This window comes from Grus americana, unplaced genomic scaffold (genome assembly GCF_028858705.1).
Source record: "Grus americana isolate bGruAme1 unplaced genomic scaffold, bGruAme1.mat scaffold_496, whole genome shotgun sequence".
NCBI classification, from domain to species: domain Eukaryota; kingdom Metazoa; phylum Chordata; class Aves; order Gruiformes; family Gruidae; genus Grus; species Grus americana.
Genome location: NW_026561753.1, coordinates 1 through 25,020, shown reverse-complemented (window position 1 = coordinate 25,020; position 25,020 = coordinate 1). Strand labels below are relative to the sequence as shown.

At 61.8% G+C, this 25,020-nt stretch overlaps 1 long non-coding RNA gene across 2 annotated transcripts; it reads right to left on the bottom strand.

Moving 5' to 3' along the window:
- Positions 1-6,071: 6,071 nt before the first annotated feature.
- LOC129200795 (uncharacterized) lies at positions 6,072-10,074 on the bottom strand. Of its 2 annotated transcripts, XR_008575096.1 has the most exons (4): positions 9,918-10,074; positions 8,726-8,875; positions 7,243-7,324; positions 6,072-6,290 (listed from the first exon to the last, which is right to left on the bottom strand). It is a non-coding gene; the product is annotated as an uncharacterized LOC129200795 (long non-coding RNA). The 2 variants fall into 2 exon arrangements; XR_008575097.1 differs by lacking the exon at positions 6,072-6,290 and having other exon boundaries at positions 6,712-7,324.
- Positions 10,075-25,020: the final 14,946 nt, after the last annotated feature.

Genomic DNA, 25,020 nt, shown 5'->3' with positions numbered 1-25,020 from the left:
CAAGCGCCGCCGTTCCTTCCCCCCGACAACACTAGCAAAAAAAACCAGCCGCTGGGGGCGAGCGTTCCTCCCGAAAGAAAATCAGGTGAGAAACCGCATTTTTATTTTCAGCTTACCTACAGGATAAATGTCTTTGTAGTTGCTACAAAACGTGTAAACTGCACAAAGATTAAGTTTTGTAACCGATCTAAGGTTCAGTACGAAAAACTACCTAAAGGAGTACGCAAAGTCCCACTCATCAACAATTATCTGACCCTGTTTCATATTAAAAAAAAAAAAAAAAAAAAAAGTAATGCTAATCACACAGACAAGCCCAGGAACCCTCAACATGAGAATCTTTCCGTTCAGCCGGAGGCAGAACGAGTACTTACCACGGGCATCCTCATCTGGCTCTCCGCTGCTAGCAGAGCGGCACGCCAACGCTGTCCGGTACACGCCGTAGTACGCCTAGTTCTTCTACGTATTTACCGCCGCCTGATTTGATACTCTCACAAAGAGATCGACGAAAAAGCCACCCTTTCTTTGAAAAAATAAAAACCAAAACCACACAGTTAAGGAACGGTAGGCGAACGTATTTCTAAATCATAACCCACGGCTTGCAGGCAGACCAAGAGCAGCTCTGACGATGCGGTACGCTCATCAAACATCTTTCACGCAGGAATAACAGATGTACTCCTTTACCACGGGACGCAGCCGGCACAGGGACAAATTTCATGCTGTTTTTGTCACACGACCGTCCTTCTGCACCAGCCAGTGGGTTCAGAATTAAGGACAGGACAGGCTAAACGCTCACACGAGCCTCCTATCCGTAAGAAACTATTAAAAATAGAAAAAAAAACTTCACGTTTTAGATCGCGTTGCCTTAGGGACTGCCTCCTTCAAAGCCTGCTGTTGGGGGGGGGTTGGGGGGGCGCGTGTGCGCGCGCACGCGCGTGAGGCGTGGAAATCGGTCGCAGAATTCAGTTGCCTAACGAGAGACGGCCCTTCTCCTCGCAAGGCAAACGTTTCAAAACGTCGTACTCTTTTCCGATTTTACCGGCTGGTACTGGGGTTGCCCTACCAGCATGAGTTGGGGACCCGTCCCTCTGGGTCCGTGCGACGCCAAATTAAATATTCTGCAAGTAACCGAGCAGGAGATGGAAAGTAAGCTAAGATACTCTCTGCCGTACAAGGTTTGTTCGCCATCGTCCCCGAGGGAATCGCACAAAGCCCACGCTTGCCGAACCGGTACGTCGGAGGCCCTACGGGAAACGGCGCTGACGTTTCGCCAAGCTCTTCTCCTGTCAAGAAGAGGACCTTTTCTGCGGCATCCCTATTGGCGTTCGGCCTGCTTTCGGCTCATTCTGGCAGGTCAGCTTTCAGAGAAAGCCTGAGATTTCAAACCGCCAAGCAACATTCACCATTCTTGCTCTCTGACTACGGGGAATTTCAGCGAATCGGAACGCTACTTGGAGCCACGTTCCGGGTCTGTTTCGCCGCAAACCAAATATCTAAGCCACGGACCGGGCGCCCGTAGAAAAATTACTTTAAAAGATTAAAGACAAGCACAGTACTCACTTTTCTGAAATTTCTTCCGGTAGCGCCATCAATTTAGCGGCCGAACCCAGCCGTCGAAATTCCGGTGCAACGGAGCGAGCAGGAACGCGTCCGTGCCGCCGCTCTTCCCTGGCCACGGAGCCTTCCGCTCTACCCGTTACTGCGAACGTACGGAGCATCGGCGCAGCAGCACCTGTGGAATAACGCACCGCCCACAGCTATACAGAAGAAGAATCCGAGACGACGGTAGAAGACCCCAGACCAAAAGTCACCGCGGGACTAAGGGACGCGCGGACAGCGCGCGAGGGGCGGGTGTCCGGGACCCAAGCGTGGAACGGCCCCGGATTTCTTTGTTCGGGGTCCCTCTCTTTGGAGGCGCCCCGCCCGGGCCGATCCCGCTGCTGCACCTTTCAGTTACGTTAATTATTTTACAAAATCCGACACCCGGAGACTGCTGCCGGAAGCCTCGGGTCGAGCCCGAAGGAGGAGGAGGAGGGAGGAAGCGCGCCCGAGAAGAAGCGTGCGCGCGACACCGTGAACGGGGTGCGAACGCTGGGGCGGCAGCTGCTCCTCCTCAAACAGAGACAGAGAGAGAAAGAAGAGGGGAAAGCCACAGGGTACAGAGGGCGGAAGTGGAAAAGAGGGGCCGGGAGCCGGACAGAGGGAGGTGGAGAAAGAGGCCGTCGGAAGGGAAGGGACGGGCTGCGGGGCAGAGGGGACTTGCCAGCGCCAGGTTCGCGGTTCCACCCGATAATCGTAAAGGTCTCTGCCAACCTCGACGATTCGGTCGCTTTAAAAAACAATCGGGATCTCGAGGCGGACCGAGGGAGAGACGGAGATATAAAAACGGTCGCGGCTAAGAGGGCAGAGAGGGAGGAATCGCGAGACAGGGAGAGGCAAGCCGGGCAGGGGAAAAAGTCCCGACAGGCTTCTGCAGCGACAGGGAGGAATTGAAGATTCGAGAGAGGGAGCTGGACAGAGAGAGAGACGGGGAAAGGTAAGACGGTGGCGAGCTACCGGGCAGAGAAGCAGAGTTTAATGCCGGGGACCGGAGAGGGACAGAGAGGGAAGGAGAAAGGAACGAAGGGACGGGCTGCGGGGCAGACAGGGAGGAAGGAAGGAAGAAAGAAAGAAAGAGGGACAGGGAGCCAGACGAACCGCGACGGGGAAAGAAAAAGGTACCGACGGGCTAGGAGGCAGAGAGGGGAGACTTTAGAAAAACAGGGACGGGGAGCGAGACGGAGCCAGACCGAAAAAAGGAACCATAGCGACGGGTGCCGGGACAGAGAGGCGGGCCTTCAAAACGAGGGGCAGGGAAGAGGCTCAAGAGGGACGGAGAAAGAGAGAGACTCACGACGACTCGCTACGGAGCCGAGAAGGAAGACCTCGAACAACAGGAACGAGGAGCCGCACAGAGAGAGCCAGAGATGGCAGAAATACCGACAGGCTACAGGACCGAGGGGGAGGAATGCAGAAACAGTGGCTGGGGGCCGGACAGAGAGACAGGGAGAGAGAGAAGGAAACAATAGCCACGGGCTACGGGGCAGAGAGAGCGAGGACCTAAAAAAGGTGGGGACAGGCAGCCCGTCAGAGCGAGATGGAAAAAGAACATAGCGGGGAGCAGAAAGCAAACCAAAAAACCCCACAGCGGGGTGGGAAAGCGAGGGGGGCAGAGGAGGGCCCGCGACGCAGAGGAGAGGCGATGGGCCCCGCGGGCCCAGGACTCACCGCAGCTCTGGCTCTCGGCGCTGCCGGGAGAGCTTGCCAGCGCAGACGCTTCTTTCTCCTGCTCTCCGCCTTTCCTTTGCTGTCGCTCCGGTCGCTCGGCTGTCCTCCGCCTAAGAGGATACACGGGTGTCTTACAGCTCCGAGGAGACGAGTCTGCCTAGATGAGTAGCCTGCCTCCCTGCCTCCCTCGGTACGCGGCCGCACCGTGCTTTGGATTACGCGTGGCGACCCTGCGGTGCCCGTCGGCAGCCTGACCTGCCGCGGAGCGCAACGAGGGATCTTTCCTCACCCGGCGAGGCAGGCGCTCTCTTGCCTGCAGCGGGAGGCAGCTGCCGGCCGGAGAGCCTTCCATCTCTTCTTCTTCTTCTTCTTCACTTTCTCTGGCCATTCCAGCTTCCCTTAGGGCAGCTCCTGTCCACGGCCGGTAAGCGCTCCGCCGCCTGTCCCTTTTCGCCCCCACGCCACGAGGCGAGCCAGGCCAGGCACAGGCGAGGCGGGTGCAGTCGACGGCATCCCCAAGGGAGGGACGGGCAACCACGTCCTCAGCGCGGCCTGGGAGAGGGAAAGAAAAAGCAGTGGCCGTTACTACCGGAGGTCGGCCCTGGCCGGAGACCCTCCTCCTTCTGCAGGGGCTTCCGGAGACGCCGCTCTTTCCCCGCGCTGCTGCCGCTGCCGCCGCCGCCAGCACCCTGTTCAGGAAGAAAGCGGCACAGGCGAGGGCCAGCTTGCCGCCTTCACGCCAGGGCTCGGGGGCGGCCTGGGGCTGCCGGACAGGCTTCCGGAGAGTCCGACCGGTAGCGCTCGTCTCGGGACACCGGGCAACGCCTCGCCGCGCGCGCGCTCTCGTAGCACGGCCGCACCGCTGCTCGGGAGCGGCTGGAAGCCTGCAGAAAACCACTCGAAACCGGCAAAAAAACCCCAACCTCGCGCTCCTGCGAGAGCAAGTCGGGCTGTCCGGCAGCCACGTCCGCGAAAACGACGCCTCCCGGCACGCACTGGCAAGCGCCGCGTGGCAGCCATTAGAGTGCCGTAAGACTACACTTCCCGGCGTGCTCCGGGGAGCCAATATGGCCGACCAGCAGCCGCGTGCCCCAAGACTGCAACTGCCGGCGTGCCGCGGGAGGCAGCCTTCCACGCTTCCTGACCCTGCGGGGACACCGTCCCGTGCCCTCACCCCAAAGCCGACTCACCCGAAAGCCCCGCCGAGCCGCGACGGCAGCCCCGAGCTCCGCAGCGCGGCTCCGGGCTGGCGCCCCCCCCCCGCGCCGCCCCCGCCCCCGCCTCCCCTCAGCCACCTCCGAAAGGCGCGGACGCCCGCCGGCTCCGGGCAGCCCCCGCCGCGCGGCTCCGGACGGTCTCCCCGCCCGGTTCCGACACGGCGCGCACCCCCCCCACCCGCCGCACGGCTCCGGGCAGCCCCCCTCCCCTCTGTGACACGGACCCCGCCGCCCCCCCGCCCCCCCGCCTCTCCTCGGAGGCGGCACCGCTGCCGCCGCCCTCCTCGGGGCTTTCCCCGGGACCCGCCGGTCCGTCCCGCTGCCCCGCTCACCTTCTCCCTCCGTGCAGCCGCAGCCCGGCGACGCCTCCGCTCCTCCCTCGGCTCACAGCAGCCCCTGCACACCGGCTCCGGCAGCCGGTTCCGGGGAGGGGGCGTGGCGCTGCACTGCGCATGCGCGGCGCTGCCGCTGCAGTACCGAAATTTGGTCGCTAGGCGGCAGCACCGAGCGAGCAGCCTGTGCGATGCGTGAGGGGCGGGGCTGGCGTGCGTCGGGGGCGGAGTTTGCGTGAGGGGCGGGCTTGGCGTGCGTCGCGGGCGGAGTTTGCGTCGGGGCCGGAGTTTTGCGTGAGGGGCGGGCTTGGGCATGCGTCGGGGCGGAGTTTGCGTGGAGGGGCGCAGCTTGGCGTGCGTCGGGGAGGATTTTGCGTCGGGGCGGAGTTTGCGTGAGGGGCGGGGCTTGGCGTGCGTCGGGGGCGGAGTTTGCGTGAGGGGCGGGGGTTTGCGTGCGTCGGGGGGCGGAGTTTGCGTGAGGGCGGGCTTGGCGTGCGTCGGGGGCGGAGTTTGCGTGAGGGGCGGGGCTTGGCCGAGCCGTTCCGGGCGGATTTTGCGTGAGGGGCGGGGTTGCGTGAGGGGCGGAGTTTGCGTAGAGGGGCGGAGTTTGCGTCGGGGCGGGCTTGGCGTGCGTCGGGGGCGGAGTTTGCGTGAGGGGCGAGTTTGCGTCGGTGGGCGGAGTTTGTGTGAGGGCGGGGGCATTGGCTTGCGTCGGGGCGGAGTTTGCGCCGGGGGCGGAGTTTGCGTCAGGGCGGGGCTTGGCGTGCGTCGGGGCGGAGTTTTGCGTGAGGGGGCGGAGTTTGTGTGAGGGGCTTGGCATGCATCAGGCGGAGGTTTTTGCGTGAGGGGCGGAGTTTGCATTGGGGCGGGGCTTGGCGTGCACCAGGGTCAGAGTTTGTGTGGGGGCGGAGTTTGCGTGAGGGGGCTTGGCATGCGTCAGGGCGAGTTTGCCTGAGGGGCGGGGCTTGCTTGCATCAGGGCGGAGTTTGCGCCAGGGGCGGAGTTTCCATGAGGGGCGGGGCTTGGTGTGCGTGAGGGCGGAGTTTGCGGGGGGGGCGGAGTTTTGCGGGGGGGCCCGGAGTTTGGCATGGGTCAGGGGCGGAGCCAAGAAGCATCACTTTTGGATCCCGAGGATGCGAGCAATGTGACCTTGTTGAATACGTTAATACCCCCACACACACCTCCTCCCCTGCCCTCCATCACGGCCCCGCGCCCCCCCCCCCGCCAAGGAAGCGCCAACGCAGCCGGCACGGCAAAAGAGACCGCAAGCGTTTATTCAGTCACACACAGAGCCGGTTCCGGGAGAGACTCCGCACCGGGGCTCGGGGCCCGGCCCTGGGGCACCTCGGCTGTCCTACCCAGAGCCACGCTCGCCAGTCCGGCGTGGAACAGACACACGGTCGGTCCGTCAGGCTGCTGGAGAGCTGGGCTGCTATGTGCAGGCTGCCGCCAAAACCGAGGAGCCAGCTGCAGGACGCTAGAAGAGAGGAGAAAAGGGGCAGCCAGCTGGATGGGGGGGGCGGCGGCGGCGAGCGAGAAAGCACGAGGCAAGGAAAGGGACGGCGAGTGAAGGACGGGGACAGGGAGCCTGACAGAGAGGGAGGAAGAAGCGGCAGGAAGAGAGGCAGCGGGACGGCGACCGACAAACCAGGACGGGGAGCGGGACAGAGAGGCAGAAACGACCCTGGGCGGGCAGCGCCACGGCGAGGGAGGAAAAGAGAATAAGGGCAGGGAGCCGGACCGAGAGGTACGGCGAGGGACAGCGGCACGGGGAGCAGGACAGAGCAACAGAGAATAAAAAAAGGAAGCGGGAGCGTGAGAGAACCGAGCTGGGGAGCAGGGAGAAGGAGAGATAAAAGGAGAGAGCAACAGAGGGAAAGAGGACCGGGGAGCGGGACGCTGGGGCAGAGTGAGAACAAGAGGGGCAGGGAGCAGGACAGAGGGGCAGAGGCAGAAGGAGGACAGAGGGACAGAGAGACAAAAGAGGGAGACGAGGACTGGGCAGAGGGGAGAGAAAGACGGGGGCAAGGAGCAGAGACACAAAGGTGCCAGGAAAAGGACGGTCAGATGGAGCGAGAAACAGGGTCGGGGAGCAGGACAAAAGGACAAAGAAAAAGGCGAGGAAGAAGGAAGGAAGGATAAAGGTGGGACAGGGAACGGGACATACGCAGCGAAACAAAGCAGAACAGAGAAGAGAGGACAGGGATTGAGGAACAGAGAGAGAGACGCAGGCTGGTACACAGAGACGGCGAAGGTAAGCAAAACCAGCGACAGGCAGGAGGACCTGGTTCTGACAACCCATCGCTCCCGGTGTCGCTTCCACGGCCTCAAAAAATGCGACGTGCCGCAAGACAAGAGAATGGGAGAGTGAAAGCAAAGGCACGGGAAACTTAACGCTCTTAGTAATTTCACTGAGCATCACAGCTTACAGTTACTCAATGTCTTCCGGTGTCACAGGGTGAGGTACAACTGATTTCGTCTCCATATCTCTGGACAGAGCTTTTCTCATATCTGGGGGGGGGGGGGGGAAGAAAAAAAAAAAAAGATATTCTAAGACGACAGTCCTTGCACAAAGCCACGTTCAGCGAATTCTCTATTACAATAAGGTCGTTTCTAACCCAGAAGATTTCACAGAATCATAGAGTATCTCAAGTTGGAAGGGACCCATACGGATCACCGAGACCAAGCCCCCGCTCCACGCGGGACTACCTAAAACTAAACCGTGCGACTAAGAGCATCGTTCAGACGCTCCTTGAACTCCTGACAGGCTCGGTGGCTGCGACCGCTTCCCTGGGGAGCCTGTTCCGTGACTGACCGACCGCCCTCTCAGTGAAAAGCCTTTTCCCAACGTCCGGTCTGAACTTGCCCTGACGCAGCTTCGTCCCGTTTCCTCGGGTCCTAGTGCCGGTCACCGGAGAGAGCGGAGGTCAGCGCCTCCCCCTCCGCCGTCCCCCTCGAGGAAGGTGTAGACTGCGATGAGGTCACCCCTCGGCCTTCCCTTCTCCAAGCTGAACAAACCAAGTGACCTCAGCCGCTCCCCCTAAGTCTCGCCTCGGAGACCTCTCGCCATCTCGGTCGCCCTCCTCCGCGCACGCTCCCAGAGCGTTGTTCGGCGGCACCGCTCTCGACTGGAACCTAACGCTGCACGTAACTCAACTGAGCGGAAAGGAAATGACGGGCTAAAGGGACAAATACACGATTTAAGGCAGCCGCAACGATGGCAGATGTCTGTCCGTAGCCCTTCTATTTATTTCACAGCGCTCCTGCGTATCAAACGAACGGTACCAGAGCAGAAAAGGTATACGGCGTGGCCACGTTACCCCTCGGGGAGGACGGCGAAAGGAGAGAAGATCTAGAAAGAGGAAGCAGCTGGTACTTCGCTTTTGGTAACAGAATTAACATCAACACGTTCCTTCCCTTTGAAATTGAAAACGCCACCCAATTCTCTGCCACTGTTGACCACCGACACTTGTAAATTTCTAGTGAAACAGCTGAGGAAAACAAAGTTTCAGGTCCCTGGCTAGGGGAAGAAACCAGGCAAGCGCCGCCGTTCCTTCCCCCCGACAACACTAGCAAAAAAAACCAGCCGCTGGGGGCGAGCGTTCCTCCGAAAGAAAAATCAGGTGAGAAACCGCATTTTTATTTTCAGCTTACCTACAGGATAAATGTCTTTGTAGTTGCTACAAAACGTGTAAACTGCACAAAGATTAAGTTTTGTAACCGATCTAAGGTTCAGTACGAAAAACTACCTAAAGGAGTACGCAAAGTCCCACTCATCAACAATTATCTGACCCTGTTTCATATTAAAAAAAAAAAAAAAAAAAAAAAAAGTAATGCTAATCACACAGACAAGCCCAGGAACCCTCAACATGAGAATCTTTCCGTTCAGCCGGAGGCAGAACGAGTACTTACCACGGGCATCCTCATCTGGCTCTCCGCTGCTAGCAGAGCGGCACGCCAACGCTGTCCGGTACACGCCGTAGTACGCCTAGTTGCTTCTACGTATTTACCGCCGCCTGATTTGATACTCTCACAAAGAGATCGACGAAAAAGCCACCCTTTCTTTGAAAAAATAAAAACCAAAACCACACAGTTAAGGAACGGTAGGCGAACGTATTTCTAAATCATAACCCACGGCTTGCAGGCAGACCAAGAGCAGCTCTGACGATGCGGTACGCTCATCAAACATCTTTCACGCAGGAATAACAGATGTACTCCTTTACCACGGGACGCAGCCGGCACAGGGACAAATTTCATGCTGTTTTTGTCACACGACCGTCCTTCTGCACCAGCCAGTGGGTTCAGAATTAAGGACGGGACAGGCTAAACGCTCACACGAGCCTCCTATCCGTAAGAAACTATTAAAAATAGAAAAAAAAACTTCCACGTTTTAGATCGCGTTGCCTTAGGGACTGCCTCCTTCAAAGCCTGCCTGTTGGGGGGGGGGGGGGGGGGGCGCGTGTGCGCGCACGCACGCGCGTGAGGCGTGGAAATCGGTCGCAGAATTCAGTTGCCTAACGAGAGACGGCCCTTCTCCTCGCAAGGCAAACGTTTCAAAACGTCGTACTCTTTTCCGATTTTACCGGCTGGTACTGGGGTTGCCCTACCAGCATGAGTTGGGGACCCGTCCCTCTGGGTCCGTGCGACGCCAAATTAAATATTCTGCAAGTAACCGAGCAGGAGATGGAAAGTAAGCTAAGATGCTCTCTGCCGTACAACGTTTGTTCGCCATCGTCCCCGAGGGAATCGCACAAAGCCCACGCTTGCCGAACCGGTACGTCGGAGGCCCTACGGGAAACGGCGCTGACGTTTCGCCAAGCTCTTCTCCTGTCAAGAAGAGGACCTTTTCTGCGGCATCCCTATTGGCGTTCGGCCTGCTTTCGGCTCATTCTGGCAGGTCAGCTTTCAGAGAAAGCCTGAGATTTCAAACCGCCAAGCAACATTCACCATTCTTGCTCTCTGACTACGGGGAATTTCAGCGAATCGGAACGCTACTTGGAGCCACGTTCCGGGTCTGTTTCGCCGCAAACCAAATATCTAAGCCACGGACCGGGCGCCCGTAGAAAAATTACTTTAAAAGATTAAAGACAAGCACAGTACTCACTTTTCTGAAATTTCTTCCGGTAGCGCCATCAATTTAGCGGCCGAACCCAGCCGTCGAAATTCCGGTGCAACGGAGCGAGCAGGAACGTGTCCGTGCCGCTCTTCCCTGGCCACGGAGCCTTCCGCTCTACCCGTTACTGCGAACGTACGGAGCATCGGCGCAGCAGCACCTGTGGAATAACGCACCGCCCACAGCTATACAGAAGAAGAATCCGAGACGACGGTAGAAGACCCCAGACCAAAAGTCACCGCGGGACTAAGGGACGCGCGGACAGCGCGCGAGGGGCGGGTGTCCGGGACCCAAGCGTGGAACGGCCCCGGGATTTCTTTGTTCGGGGTCCCTCTCTTTGGAGGCGCCCCGCCCGGGCCGATCCCGCTGCTGCACCTTTCAGTTACGTTAATTATTTTACAAAATCCGACACCCGGAGACTGCTGCCGGAAGCCTCGGGTCGAGCCCGAAGGAGGAGGAGGAGGAGGAAGCGCGCCCGAGAAGAAGCGTGCGCGCGACACCGTGAACGGGGTGCGAACGCTGGGGCGGCAGCTGCTCCTCCTCAAACAGAGACAGAGAGAGAAAGAAGAGGGGGAAAGCCACAGGGTACAGAGGGCGGAAGTGGAAAAGAGGGGCCGGGAGCCGGACAGAGGGAGGTGGAGAAAGAGGCCGTCGGAAGGGAAGGGACGGGCTGCGGGGCAGAGGGGGACTTGCCAGCGCCAGGTTCGCGGTTCCACCCGATAATCGTAAAGGTCTCTGCCAACCTCGACGATTCGGTCGCTTTAAAAAACAATCGGGATCTCGAGGCGGACCGAGGGAGAGACGGAGAATATAAAAACGGTCGCGGCTAAGAGGGCAGAGAGGGAGGAATCGCGAGACAGGGAGAGGCAAGCCGGGCAGGGGAAAAAGTCCCGACAGGCTTCTGCAGCGACAGGGAGGAATTGAAGATTCGAGAGAGGGAGCTGGACAGAGAGAGAGACGGGGAAAGGTAAGACGGTGGCGAGCTACCGGGCAGAGAAGCAGAGTTTAATGCCGGGGACCGGGAGAGGGACAGAGAGGGAAGGAGAAAGGAACGAAGGGACGGGCTGCGGGGCAGACAGGGAGGAAGGAAGGAAGGAAGAAAGAAAGAGGGACAGGGAGCCAGACGAACCGCGACGGGGAAAGAAAAAGGTACCGACGGGCTAGGAGGCAGAGAGGGGAGACTTTAGAAAAACAGGGACGGGGAGCGAGACGGAGCCAGACCGAAAAAAGGAACCATAGCGACGGGTGCCGGGACAGAGAGGCGGGCCTTCAAAACGAGGGGCAGGGAAGAGGCTCAAGAGGGACGGAGAAAGAGAGAGACTCACGACGACTCGCTACGGAGCCGAGAAGGAAGACCTCGAACAACAGGAACGAGGAGCCGCACAGAGAGAGCCAGAGATGGCAGAAATACCGACAGGCTACAGGACCGAGGGGGAGGAATGCAGAAACAGTGGCTGGGGGCCGGACAGAGAGACAGGGAGAGAGAGAAGGAAACAATAGCCACGGGCTACGGGGCAGAGAGAGCGAGGACCTAAAAAAGGTGGGGACAGGCAGCCCGTCAGAGCGAGATGGAAAAAGAACATAGCGGGGAGCAGAAAGCAAACCAAAAAACCCCACAGCGGGGTGGGAAAGCGAGGGGGGCAGAGGAGGGCCCGCGACGCAGAGGAGAGGCGATGGGGCCCCGCGGGCCCAGGACTCACCGCAGCTCTGGCTCTCGGCGCTGCCGGGAGAGCTTGCCAGCGCAGACGCTTCTTTCTCCCGCTCTCCGCCTTTCCTTTGCTGTCACTCCGGTCGCTCGGCTGTCCTCCGCCTAAGAGAATACACGGGTGTCTTACAGCTCCGAGGAGACGAGTCTGCCTAGATGAGTAGCCTGCCTCCCTGCCTCCCTCGGTACGCGGCCGCACCGTGCTTTGGATTACGCGTGGCGACCCTGCGGTGCCCGTCGGCAGCCTGACCTGCCGCGGAGCGCAACGAGGGATCTTTCCTCACCCGGCGAGGCAGGCGCTCTCTTGCCTGCAGCGGGAGGCAGCTGCCGGCCGGAGAGCCTTCCATCTCTTCTTCTTCTTCTTCACCTTTCTCTGGCCATTCCAGCTTCCCTTAGGGCAGCTGCTGTCCACGGCCGGTAAGCGCTCCGCCGCCTGTCCCTTTTCGCCCCCACGCCACGAGGCGAGCCAGGCCAGGCACAGGCGAGGCGGGTGCAGTCGACGGCATCCCCAAGGGAGGGACGGGCAACCACGTCCTCAGCGCGGCCTGGGAGAGGGAAAGAAAAAGCAGTGGCCGTTACTACCGGAGGTCGGCCCTGGCCGGAGACCCTCCTCCTTCTGCAGGGGCTTCCGGAGACGCCGCTCTTTCCCCGCGCTGCTGCCGCTGCCGCCGCCGCCAGCACCCCTGTTCAGGAAGAAAGCGGCACAGGCGAGGGCCAGCTTGCCGCCTTCACGCCAGGGCTCGGGGGCGGCCTGGGGCTGCCGGACAGGCTTCCGGAGAGTCCGACCGGTAGCGCTCGTCTCGGGACACCGGGCAACGCCTCGCGCGCGCGCGCGCTCTCGTAGCACGGCCGCACCGCTGCTCGGGAGCGGCTGGAAGCCTGCAGAAAACCACTCGAAACCGGCAAAAAAACCCCAACCTCGCGCTCCTGCGAGAGCAAGTCGGGCTGTCCGGCAGCCACGTCCGCGAAAACGACGCCTCCCGGCACGCACTGGCAAGCGCCGCGTGGCAGCCATTAGAGTGCCGTAAGACTACACTTCCCGGCGTGCTCCGGGGAGCCAATATGGCCGACCAGCAGCCGCGTGCCCCAAGACTGCAACTGCCGGCGTGCCGCGGGAGGCAGCCTTCCACGCTTCCTGACCCTGCGGGGACACCGTCCCGTGCCCTCACCCCAAAGCCGACTCACCCGAAAGCCCCGCCGAGCCGCGACGGCAGCCCCGAGCTCCGCAGCGCGGCTCCGGGCTGGCGCCCCCCCCCCGCCCCCGCCCCCGCCTCCCCTCAGCCACCTCCGAAAGGCGCGGACGCCCGCCGGCTCCGGGCAGCCCCCGCCGCGCGGCTCCGGACGGTCTCCCCGCCCGGTTCCGACACGGCGCGCACCCCCCCCACCCGCCGCACGGCTCCGGGCAGCCCCCCTCCCCTCTGTGACACGGACCCCGCCGCCCCCCGCCCCCCCGCCTCTCCTCGGAGGCGGCACCGCTGCCGCCGCCCTCCTCGGGGCTTTCCCCGGGACCCGCCGGTCCGTCCCGCTGCCCCGCTCACCTTCTCCCTCCGTGCAGCCGCAGCCCGGCGACGCCTCCGCTCCTCCCTCGGCTCACAGCAGCCCCTGCACACCGGCTGCCGGCAGCCGGTTCCGGGGAGGGGGCGTGGCGCTGCACTGCGCATGCGCGGCGCTGCCGCTGCAGTACCGAAATTTGGTCACTAGGCGGCAGCACCGAGCGAGCATGCGCTGTGCGATGCGTGAGGGGCGGGGCTTGGCGTGCGTCGGGGGCGGAGTTTGCGTGAGGGGCGGGGCTTGGCGTGCGTCGCGGGCGGAGTTTGCGTCGGGGGCGGAGTTTGCGTGAGGGGCGGGGCTTGGCGTGCGTCGGGGGCGGAGTTTGCGTGAGGGGCGGAGTTGGCGTCGGGGGCGGAGTTTGCGTCGGAGTTTTGAGGGGCGGGGCTTGGCGTGCGTCGGGGGCGGAGTTTGCGTTTGCGTGAGGGGCGGAGTTTGCGTGAGGGGCGGAGCTTGGCGTGCGTCGGGGGCGGAGTTTGCGTGAGGGCGGAGTTTGCGTAGGGGCGGGTTGCGTGCGTCGGGGCGGAGTTTGCGTGAGGGCTCGGGTTTGCGTCGGGGGCGGAGTTTGCGTGAGGGGCGGGGCTTGGCGTGCGTCGGGGGCGGAGTTTGCGTGAGGGGCGGAGTTTGCGTGGGGGCGGAGTTTGCGTGGGGGCGGTGTTTGCATGAGGGGCGGTGTTTGCGTCGGGGCGGAGTTTGCGTGAGGGGCGGGGCTTGCGTCGGGGGCGGAGTTTGCGTGAGGGGCGGGGCTTGGCGTGCGTCGGGGCGGAGTTTGCGCCGGGGGCGGAGTTTGCGTGAGGGGCGGGGCTTGGCGTGCGTCGGGGCGGAGTTTGCGTGAGGGGCGGAGTTTGGTGGGGGCGGGGCTTGCGTAGTGGGCGGAGTTTGCGTGAGGGGCGGAGTTGTGTGGGGCGGAGTTTGCGTGAGGGGGGCTTGGCGTGCGTGGGGGCGGAGTTTCAGGGGCGGGCTTGGCGTTCGGGGCGGAGTTTGCGTGAGGCGGGGCTTGGCGTGAGGGGGGCATGCGGGCGGAGTTTGCGTGAGGGCGGGCCGTGGGGGCGGAGTTTGCGTGAGGGCGGAGTTTGCGTTGGGCTTGGCTGAGGGCGGAGTTTGCAGGGGCGGGGCTTTGCCGTCGGAGTTGGTGGGGGCGGAGTTTGCGTGGGGGGCGGGTTTTTGCGTGAGGGGCGGGGCTTGGCTTGTCCGGAGTTTGCGAGGGGCGGAGTTTTGAGGGGCGGGGCTTGGTTGCATAGGGGCGTTTGCGGGGGGGGCGGAGTTTGCGGGTGGAGGGGCGGAGTTTGCGGGGGGGGGCCGGAGTTTGCGGGGGGGCGGAGTTTGCGGGGGGGGCCGGAGTTTGGCATGGGTCAGGGGCGGAGCCAAGAAGCATCACTTTTGGATCCCGAGGATGCGAGCAATGTGACCTTGTTGAATACGTTAATACCCCCACACACACCTCCTCCCCTGCCCTCCATCACGGCCCCTCGCCCCCCCCCCCCCCCCCCCCCCCGCAAAGGAAGCGCCAACGCAGCCGGCACGGCAAAAGAGACCGCAAGCGTTTATTCAGTCACACACAGAGCCGGTTCCGGGAGAGACTCCGCACCGGGGCTCGGGGCCCGGCCCTGGGGCACCTCGGCTGTCCTACCCGAGCCACGCTCGCCAGTCCGGCGTGGAACAGACACACGGTCGGTCCGTCAGGCTGCTGGAGAGCTGGGCTGCTATGTGCAGGCTGCCGCCAAAACCGAGGAGCCAGCTGCAGGACGCTAGAAGAGAGGAGAAAAGGGGCAGCCAGCTGGATGGGGGGGGGCGGCGGCGGCGAGCGAGAAAGCACGAGGCAAGGAAAGGGACGGCGAGTGAAGGACGGGGACAGGGAGCCTGACAGAGAGGGAGGAAGAAGCGGCAGGAAGAGAGGCAGCGGGACGGCGACCGACAAACCAGGACGGGGAGCGGGACAGAGAGGCAGAAACGACCCTGGGCGGGCAGCGCCACGGCGAGGGAGGAAAAGAGAATAAGGGCAGGGAGCCGGACCGAGAGGTACGGCGAGGGACAGCGGCACGGGGAGCAGGACAGAGCAACAGAGAATAAAAAAAGGAAGCGGGAGCGTGAGAGAACCGGGCTGGGGAGCAGGGAGAAGGAGAGATAAAAGGAGAGAGCAACAGAGGGAAAGAGGACCGGGGAGCGGGACGCTGGGGCAGAGTGAGAACAAGAGGGGCAGGGAGCAGGACAGAGGGGCAGAGGCAGAAGGAGGACAGAGGGACAGAGAGACAAAAGAGGGAGACGAGGACTGGGCAGAGGGGAGAGAAAGACGGGGGCAAGGAGCAGAGACACAAAGGTGCCAGGAAAAGGACGGTCAGATGGAGCGAGAAACAGGGTCGGGGAGCAGGACAAAAGGACAAAGAAAAAGGCGAGGAAGAAGGAAGGAAGGATAAAGGTGGGACAGGGAACGGGACATACGCAGCGAAACAAAGCAGAACAGAGAAGAGAGGACAGGGATTGAGGAACAGAGAGAGAGAGATGCAGGCTGGTACACAGAGACGGCGAAGGTAAGCAAAACCAGCGACGGGCAGGAGGACCTGGTTCTGACAACCCATCGCTCCCGGTGTCGCTTCCACGGCCTCAAAAAATGCGACGTGCCGCAAGACAAGAGAATGGGAGAGTGAAAGCAAAGGCACGGGAAACTTAACGCTCTTAGTAATTTCACTGAGCATCACAGCTTACAGTTACTCAATGTCTTCCGGTGTCACAGGGTGAGGTACAACTGATTTCGTCTCCATATCTCTGGACAGAGCTTTTCTCATATCTGGGGGGGGGGGGGGGGAAAAAAAAAAAAAAAAGATATTCTAAGACGACAGTCCTTGCACAAAGCCACGTTCAGCGAATTCTCTATTACAATAAGGTCGTTTCTAACCCAGAAGATTTCACAGAATCATAGAGTATCTCAAGTTGGAAGGGACCCATACGGATCACCGAGACCAAGCCCCCGCTCCACGCGGGACTACCTAAAACTAAACCGTGCGACTAAGAGCATCGTTCAGACGCTCCTTGAACTCCTGACAGGCTCGGTGGCTGCGACCGCTTCCCTGGGGAGCCTGTTCCGTGACTGACCGACCGCCCTCTCAGTGAAAAGCCTTTTCCCAACGTCCGGTCTGAACTTGCCCTGACGCAGCTTCGTCCCGTTTCCTCGGGTCCTAGTGCCGGTCACCGGAGAGAGCGGAGGTCAGCGCCTCCCCCTCCGCCGTCCCCCTCGAGGAAGGTGTAGACTGCGATGAGGTCACCCCTCGGCCTTCCCTTCTCCAAGCTGAACAAACCAAGTGACCTCAGCCGCTCCCCCTAAGTCTTGCCTCGGAGACCTCTCGCCATCTCGGTCGCCCTCCTCCGCGCACGCTCCCAGAGCGTTGTTCGGCGGCACCGCTCTCGACTGGAACCTAACGCTGCACGTAACTCAACTGAGCGGAAAGGAAATGACGGGCTAAAGGGACAAATACACGATTTAAGGCAGCCGCAACGATGGCAGATGTCTGTCCGTAGCCCTTCTATTTATTTCACAGCGCTCCTGCGTATCAAACGAACGGTACCAGAGCAGAAAAGGTATACGGCGTGGCCACGTTACCCCTCGGGGAGGACGGCGAAAGGAGAGAAGATCTAGAAAGAGGAAGCAGCTGGTACTTCGCTTTTGGTAACAGAATTAACATCAACACGTTCCTTCCCTTTGAAATTGAAAACGCCACCCAATTCTCTGCCACTGTTGACCACCGACACTTGTAAATTTCTAGTGAAACAGCTGAGGAAAACAAAGTTTCAGGTCCCTGGCTAGGGGAAGAAATCAGGCAAGCGCCGCCGTTCCTTCCCCCCGACAACACTAGCAAAAAAAACCAGCCGCTGGGGGCGAGCGTTCCTCCGAAAGAAAAATCAGGTGAGAAACCGCATTTTTATTTTCAGCTTACCTACAGGATAAATGTCTTTGTAGTTGCTACAAAACGTGTAAACTGCACAAAGATTAAGTTTTGTAACCGATCTAAGGTTCAGTACGAAAAACTACCTAAAGGAGTACGCAAAGTCCCACTCATCAACAATTATCTGACCCTGTTTCATATTAAAAAAAAAAAAAAAAAAAAAAAAGTAATGCTAATCACACAGACAAGCCCAGGAACCCTCCACATGAGAATCTTTCCGTTCAGCCGGAGGCAGAACGAGTACTTACCACGGGCATCCTCATCTGGCTCTCCGCTGCTAGCAGAGCGGCACGCCAACGCTGTCCGGTACACGCCGTAGTACGCCTAGTTGCTTCTACGTATTTACCGCCGCCTGATTTGATACTCTCACAAAGAGATCGACGAAAAAGCCACCCTTTCTTTGAAAAAATAAAAACCAAAACCACACAGTTAAGGAACGGTAGGCGAACGTATTTCTAAATCATAACCCACGGCTTGCAGGCAGACCAAGAGCAGCTCTGACGATGCGGTACGCTCATCAAACATCTTTCACGCAGGAATAACAGATGTACTCCTTTACCACGGGACGCAGCCGGCACAGGGACAAATTTCATGCTGTTTTTGTCACACGACCGTCCTTCTGCACCAGCCAGTGGGTTCAGAATTAAGGACGGGACAGGCTAAACGCTCACACGAGCCTCCTATCCGTAAGAAACTATTAAAAATAGAAAAAAAAACTTCCACGTTTTAGATCGCGTTGCCTTAGGGACTGCCTCCTTCAAAGCCTGCCTGTTGGGGGGGGGGGGGGGGCGCGTGTGCGCGCACGCACGCGCGTGAGGCGTGGAAATCGGTCGCAGAATTCAGTTGCCTAACGAGAGACGGCCCTTCTCCTCGCAAGGCAAACGTTTCAAAACGTCGCACTCTTTTCCGATTTTACCGGCTGGTACTGGGGTTGCCCTACCAGCATGAGTTGGGGACCCGTCCCTCTGGGTCCGTGCGACGCCAAATTAAATATTCTGCAAGTAACCGAGCAGGAGATGGAAAGTAAGCTAAGATGCTCTCTGCCGTACAAGGTTTGTTCGCCATCGTCCCCGAGGGAATCGCACAAAGCCCACGCTTGCCGAACCGGTACGTCGGAGGCCCTACGGGAAACGGCGCTGACGTTTCGCCAAGCTCTTCTCCTGTCAAGAAGAGGACCTTTTCTGCGGCATCCCTATTGGCGTTCGGCCTGCTTTCGGCTCATTCTGGCAGGTCAGCTTTCAGAGAAAGCCTGAGATTTCAAACCGCCAAGCAACATTCACCATTCTTGCTCTCTGACTACGGGGAATTTCAGCGAATCGGAACGCTACTTGGAGCCACGTTCCGGGTCTGTTTCGCCGCAAACCAAATATCTAAGCCACGGACCGGGCGCCCGTAGAAAAATTACTTTAAAAGATTAAAGACAAGCACAGTACTCACTTTTCTGAAATTTCTTCCGGTAGCGCCATCAATTTAGCGGCCGAACCCAGCCGTCGAAATTCCGGTGCAACGGAGCGAGCAGGAACGTGTCCGTGCCGCTCTTCCCTGGCCACGGAGCCTTCCGCTCTACCCGTTACTGCGAACGTACGGAGCATCGGCGCAGCAGCACCTGTGGAATAACGCACCGCCCACAGCTATACAGAAGAAGAATCCGAGACGACGGTAGAAGACCCCAGACCAAAAGTCACCGCGGGACTAAGGGACGCGCGGACAGCGCGCGAGGGGCGGGTGTCCGGGACCCAAGCGTGGAACGGCCCCGGGATTTCTTTGTTCGGGGTCCCTCTCTTTGGAGGCGCCCCGCCCGGGCCGATCCCGCTGCTGCACCTTTCAGTTACGTTAATTATTTTACAAAATCCGACACCCGGAGACTGCTGCCGGAAGCCTCGGGTCGAGCCCGGAGGAGGAGGAGGAGGAGGAAGCGCGCCCGAGAAGAAGCGTGCGCGCGACACCGTGAACGGGGTGCGAACGCTGGGGCGGCAGCTGCTCCTCCTCAAACAGAGACAGAGAGAGAAAGAAGAGGGGGAAAGCCACAGGGTACAGAGGGCGGAAGTGGAAAAGAGGGGCCGGGAGCCGGACAGAGGGAGGTGGAGAAAGAGGCCGTCGGAAGGGAAGGGACGGGCTGCGGGGCAGAGGGGGACTTGCCAGCGCCAGGTTCGCGGTTCCACCCGATAATCGTAAAGGTCTCTGCCAACCTCGACGATTCGGTCGCTTTAAAAAACAATCGGGATCTCGAGGCGGACCGAGGGAGAGACGGAGAATATAAAAACGGTCGCGGCTAAGAGGGCAGAGAGGGAGGAATCGCGAGACAGGGAGAGGCAAGCCGGGCAGGGGAAAAAGTCCCGACAGGCTTCTGCAGCGACAGGGAGGAATTGAAGATTCGAGAGAGGGAGCTGGACAGAGAGAGAGACGGGGAAAGGTAAGACGGTGGCGAGCTACCGGGCAGAGAAGCAGAGTTTAATGCCGGGGACCGGGAGAGGGACAGAGAGGGAAGGAGAAAGGAACGAAGGGACGGGCTGCGGGGCAGACAGGGAGGAAGGAAGGAAGGAAGAAAGAAAGAGGGACAGGGAGCCAGACGAACCGCGACGGGGAAAGAAAAAGGTACCGACGGGCTAGGAGGCAGAGAGGGGAGACTTTAGAAAAACAGGGACGGGGAGCGAGACGGAGCCAGACCGAAAAAAGGAACCATAGCGACGGGTGCCGGGACAGAGAGGCGGGCCTTCAAAACGAGGGGCAGGGAAGAGGCTCAAGAGGGACGGAGAAAGAGAGAGACTCACGACGACTCGCTACGGAGCCGAGAAGGAAGACCTCGAACAACAGGAACGAGGAGCCGCACAGAGAGAGCCAGAGATGGCAGAAATACCGACAGGCTACAGGACCGAGGGGGAGGAATGCAGAAACAGTGGCTGGGGGCCGGACAGAGAGACAGGGAGAGAGAGAAGGAAACAATAGCCACGGGCTACGGGGCAGAGAGAGCGAGGACCTAAAAAAGGTGGGGACAGGCAGCCCGTCAGAGCGAGATGGAAAAAGAACATAGCGGGGAGCAGAAAGCAAACCAAAAAACCCCACAGCGGGGTGGGAAAGCGAGGGGGGCAGAGGAGGGCCCGCGACGCAGAGGAGAGGCGATGGGGCCCCGCGGGCCCAGGACTCACCGCAGCTCTGGCTCTCGGCGCTGCCGGGAGAGCTTGCCAGCGCAGACGCTTCTTTCTCCCGCTCTCCGCCTTTCCTTTGCTGTCACTCCGGTCGCTCGGCTGTCCTCCGCCTAAGAGAATACACGGGTGTCTTACAGCTCCGAGGAGACGAGTCTGCCTAGATGAGTAGCCTGCCTCCCTGCCTCCCTCGGTACGCGGCCGCACCGTGCTTTGGATTACGCGTGGCGACCCTGCGGTGCCCGTCGGCAGCCTGACCTGCCGCGGAGCGCAACGAGGGATCTTTCCTCACCCGGCGAGGCAGGCGCTCTCTTGCCTGCAGCGGGAGGCAGCTGCCGGCCGGAGAGCCTTCCATCTCTTCTTCTTCTTCTTCTTCACCTTTCTCTGGCCATTCCAGCTTCCCTTAGGGCAGCTGCTGTCCACGGCCGGTAAGCGCTCCGCCGCCTGTCCCTTTTCGCCCCCACGCCACGAGGCGAGCCAGGCCAGGCACAGGCGAGGCGGGTGCAGTCGACGGCATCCCCAAGGGAGGGACGGGCAACCACGTCCTCAGCGCGGCCTGGGAGAGGGAAAGAAAAAGCAGTGGCCGTTACTACCGGAGGTCGGCCCTGGCCGGAGACCCTCCTCCTTCTGCAGGGGCTTCCGGAGACGCCGCTCTTTCCCCGCGCTGCTGCCGCTGCCGCCGCCGCCAGCACCCCTGTTCAGGAAGAAAGCGGCACAGGCGAGGGCCAGCTTGCCGCCTTCACGCCAGGGCTCGGGGGCGGCCTGGGGCTGCCGGACAGGCTTCCGGAGAGTCCGACCGGTAGCGCTCGTCTCGGGACACCGGGCAACGCCTCGCCGCGCGCGCGCTCTCGTAGCACGGCCGCACCGCTGCTCGGGAGCGGCTGGAGCCTGCAGAAAACCACTCGAAACCGGCAAAAAAACCCCAACCACGCGCTCCTGCGAGAGCAAGTCGGGCTGTCCGGCAGCCACGTCCGCGAAAACGACGCCTCCCGGCACGCACTGGCAAGCGCCGCGTGGCAGCCATTAGAGTGCCGTAAGACTACACTTCCCGGCGTGCTCCGGGGAGCCAATATGGCCGACCAGCAGCCGCGTGCCCCAAGACTGCAACTGCCGGCGTGCCGCGGGAGGCAGCCTTCCACGCTTCCTGACCCTGCGGGGACACCGTCCCGTGCCCTCACCCCAAAGCCGACTCACCCGAAAGCCCCGCCGAGCCGCGACGGCAGCCCCGTGCTCCGCAGCGCGGCTCCGGGCTGGCGCCCCCCCCCCGCCCCCGCCCCCCGCCTCCCCTCAGCCACCTCCGAAAGGCGCGGACGCCCGCCGGCTCCGGGCAGCCCCCGCCGCGCGGCTCCGGACGGTCTCCCCGCCCGGTTCCGACACGGCGCGCACCCCCCCCCACCCGCCGCACGGCTCCGGGCAGCCCCCCTCCCCTCTGTGACACGGACCCCGCCGCCCCCCCGCCCCCCCGCCTCTCCTCGGAGGCGGCACCGCTGCCGCCGCCCTCCTCGGGGCTTTCCCCGGGACCCGCCGGTCCGTCCCGCTGCCCCGCTCACCTTCTCCCTCCGTGCAGCCGCAGCCCGGCGACGCCTCCGCTCCTCCCTCGGCTCACAGCAGCCCCTGCACACCGGCTGCCGGCAGCCGGTTCCGGGGAGGGGGCGTGGCGCTGCACTGCGCATGCGCGGCGCTGCCGCTGCAGTACCGAAATTTGGTCACTAGGCGGCAGCACCGAGCGAGCATGCGCTGTGCGATGCGTGAGGGGCGGGGCTTGGCGTGCGTCGGGGGCGGAGTTTGCGTGAGGGGCGGGGCTTGGCGTGCGTCGGGGCGGAGTTTGCGTCGGGGCGGAGTTTGCGTGAGGGGCGGGGCTTGGCATGCGTCGGGGGCGGAGTTTGCGTGAGGGGCGGAGCTTGGCGTGCGTCGGGGGAGGAGTTTGCGTCGGGGGCGGAGTTTGCGTGAGGGGCGGGGCTTGGCGTGCGTCGGGGGCGGAGTTTGCGTGAGGGGCGGGGCTTGGCGTGCGTCGGGGGCGGAGTTTGCGTGGGGGCGGAGTTTGCGTGAGGGGCGGAGTTTGCGTGAGGGGCGGAGTTTGCGTGAGGGGCGGAGTTTGCGTCGGGGGCAGGGCTTGGCGTGCGTCGGGGGCGGAGTTTGCGTGAGGGGCGGAGTTTGCGTGAGGGGGGCGGAGTTTGCGTCGGGGCGGAGTTTGCGTGAGGGGCGGGGCTTGGCGTGCGTCGGGGGCGGAGTTTGCGTGAGGGCGGGTTTGCGTCGGGGCGGAGTTTGCGTGAGGGCAGTTTGCGTCGGGGGCGGGCTTGGCGTGCGTCGGGCGGAGTTTGCGTGAGGGGCGGAGTTGCGTCGGGGGGGGCGGAGTTTGTGTGAGGGGCGGGGCTTGGCTTGCATCGGGGCGGAGTTTGCGACGGGGGCGGAGTTTACATCAGGGCGGGCTTGGCTTGCGTCGGGGCGGAGTTTGCGTGAGGGGCGAGTTTGCGTGAGGGCGGGTTTGCGTGAGGGGCGGAGTTTGCGTGAGGGCGGAGTTTGCGTCGGGGGCGAGTTTGCGTGAGGGGCGGGCTTGGCGTGCATCGGGGGCGGAGTTTGCGTGAGGGTCGCGGAGTTTGCGTGAGGGGCGGGGCTTGGCGTGCGTCGGGGGAGGAGTTTGCGTGAGGGGCGGGGCTTGCGTGCGTCGGGGCGGAGTTTTGCGTGAGGGGCGGAGTTTGGTGCGTCGGGGCGAGTTTGCGTGAGGGGCGGGGCTTGGCGTGCGTCGGGGGCGGAGTTTGCGTGAGGGGCGGAGTTGCATCGGGGCGGGGCTTGCGTGCGTCGGGGGCGAGTTTGCGTGAGGGGCGTAGTTTGCGTCGGGGCGGAGTTGTGTGAGGGGCGGGCTTGGCTTGCGTCGGGGCGGAGTTTGCGCCGTGGGCGGAGTTTGCGTGAGGGCGGGTTTGCGTAGGGGGCGGGGCTTTGGCTTGCATCAGGGCGGAGTTTGCACCGGGGCGGAGTTTGCATCAGGGGCGGGGCTTGGCGTGCGTCGGGGCGGAGTTGCGTGAGGGGCGGGGCTTGGCGTAAGTCAGGGCGGAGTTTGCGTGAGGGGCGGAGTTTTGCGTGAGGGGCGGGGCTTGGCATGCTCAGGGCGGAGTTTGTGTGAGGGGCGAGTTTGCGTGAGGGGGCTTGGCGTGCATCAGGGCGGAGTTTGCCTGAGGGGCGGGCTTGGCTTGCATCAGGGCGAGTTTGCGCCAGGGGCGGAGTTTCCATGAGGGGGGGCTTGGTGTGCGTGAGGGGCGGAGTTTGCGGGGGGGCGGAGTTTGCGGGGGGGGGGCCGGAGTTTGGCATGGGTCAGGGGCGGAGCCAAGAAGCATCACTTTTGGATCCCGAGGATGCGAGCAATGTGACCTTGTTGAATACGTTAATACCCCCACACACACCTCCTCCCCTGCCCTCCATCACGGCCCCTCGCCCCCCCCCCCCCCCCCCCCCCCCGCAAAGGAAGCGCCAACGCAGCCGGCACGGCAAAAGAGACCGCAAGCGTTTATTCAGTCACACACAGAGCCGGTCCGGGAGAGACTCCGCACCGGGGCTCGGGGCCCGGCCCTGGGGCACCTCGGCTGTCCTACCCGGAGCCACGCTCGCCAGTCCGGCGTGGAACAGACACACGGTCGGTCCGTCAGGCTGCTGGAGAGCTGGGCTGCTATGTGCAGGCTGCCGCCAAAACCGAGGAGCCAGCTGCAGGACGCTAGAAGAGAGGAGAAAAGGGGCAGCCAGCTGGATGGGGGGGGCGGCGGCGGCGAGCGAGAAAGCACGAGGCAAGGAAAGGGACGGCGAGTGAAGGACGGGGACAGGAGCCTGACAGAGAGGGAGGAAGAAGCGGCAGGAAGAGAGGCAGCGGGACGGCGACCGACAAACCAGGACGGGGAGCGGGACAGAGAGGCAGAAACGACCCTGGGCGGGCAGCGCCACGGCGAGGGAGGAAAAGAGAATAAGGGCAGGGAGCCGGACCGAGAGGTACGGCGAGGGACAGCGGCACGGGGAGCAGGACAGAGCAACAGAGAATAAAAAAAGGAAGCGGGAGCGTGAGAGAACCGGGCTGGGAGCAGGGAGAAGGAGAGATAAAAGGAGAGAGCAACAGAGGGAAAGAGGACCGGGAGCGGGACGCTGGGGCAGAGTGAGAACAAGAGGGGCAGGGAGCAGGACAGAGGGGCAGAGGCAGAAGGAGGACAGAGGGACAGAGAGACAAAAGAGGGAGACGAGGACTGGGCAGAGGGAGAGAAAGACGGGGGCAAGGAGCAGAGACACAAAGGTGCCAGGAAAAGGACGGTCAGATGGAGCGAGAAACAGGGTCGGGGAGCAGGACAAAAGGACAAAGAAAAAGGCGAGGAAGAAGGAAGGAAGGATAAAGGTGGGACAGGGAACGGGACATACGCAGCGAAACAAAGCAGAACAGAGAAGAGAGGACAGGGATTGAGGAACAGAGAGAGAGAGACGCAGGCTGGTACACAGAGACGGCGAAGGTAAGCAAAACCAGCGACGGGCAGGAGGACCTGGTTCTGACAACCCATCGCTCCCGGTGTCGCTTCCACGGCCTCAAAAAATGCGACGTGCCGCAAGACAAGAGAATGGGAGAGTGAAAGCAAAGGCACGGGAAACTTAACGCTCTTAGTAATTTCACTGAGCATCACAGCTTACAGTTACTCAATGTCTTCCGGTCACAGGGTGAGGTACAACTGATTTCGTCTCCATATCTCTGGACAGAGCTTTTCTCATATCTGGGGGGGGGGGGGGGGGGGGAA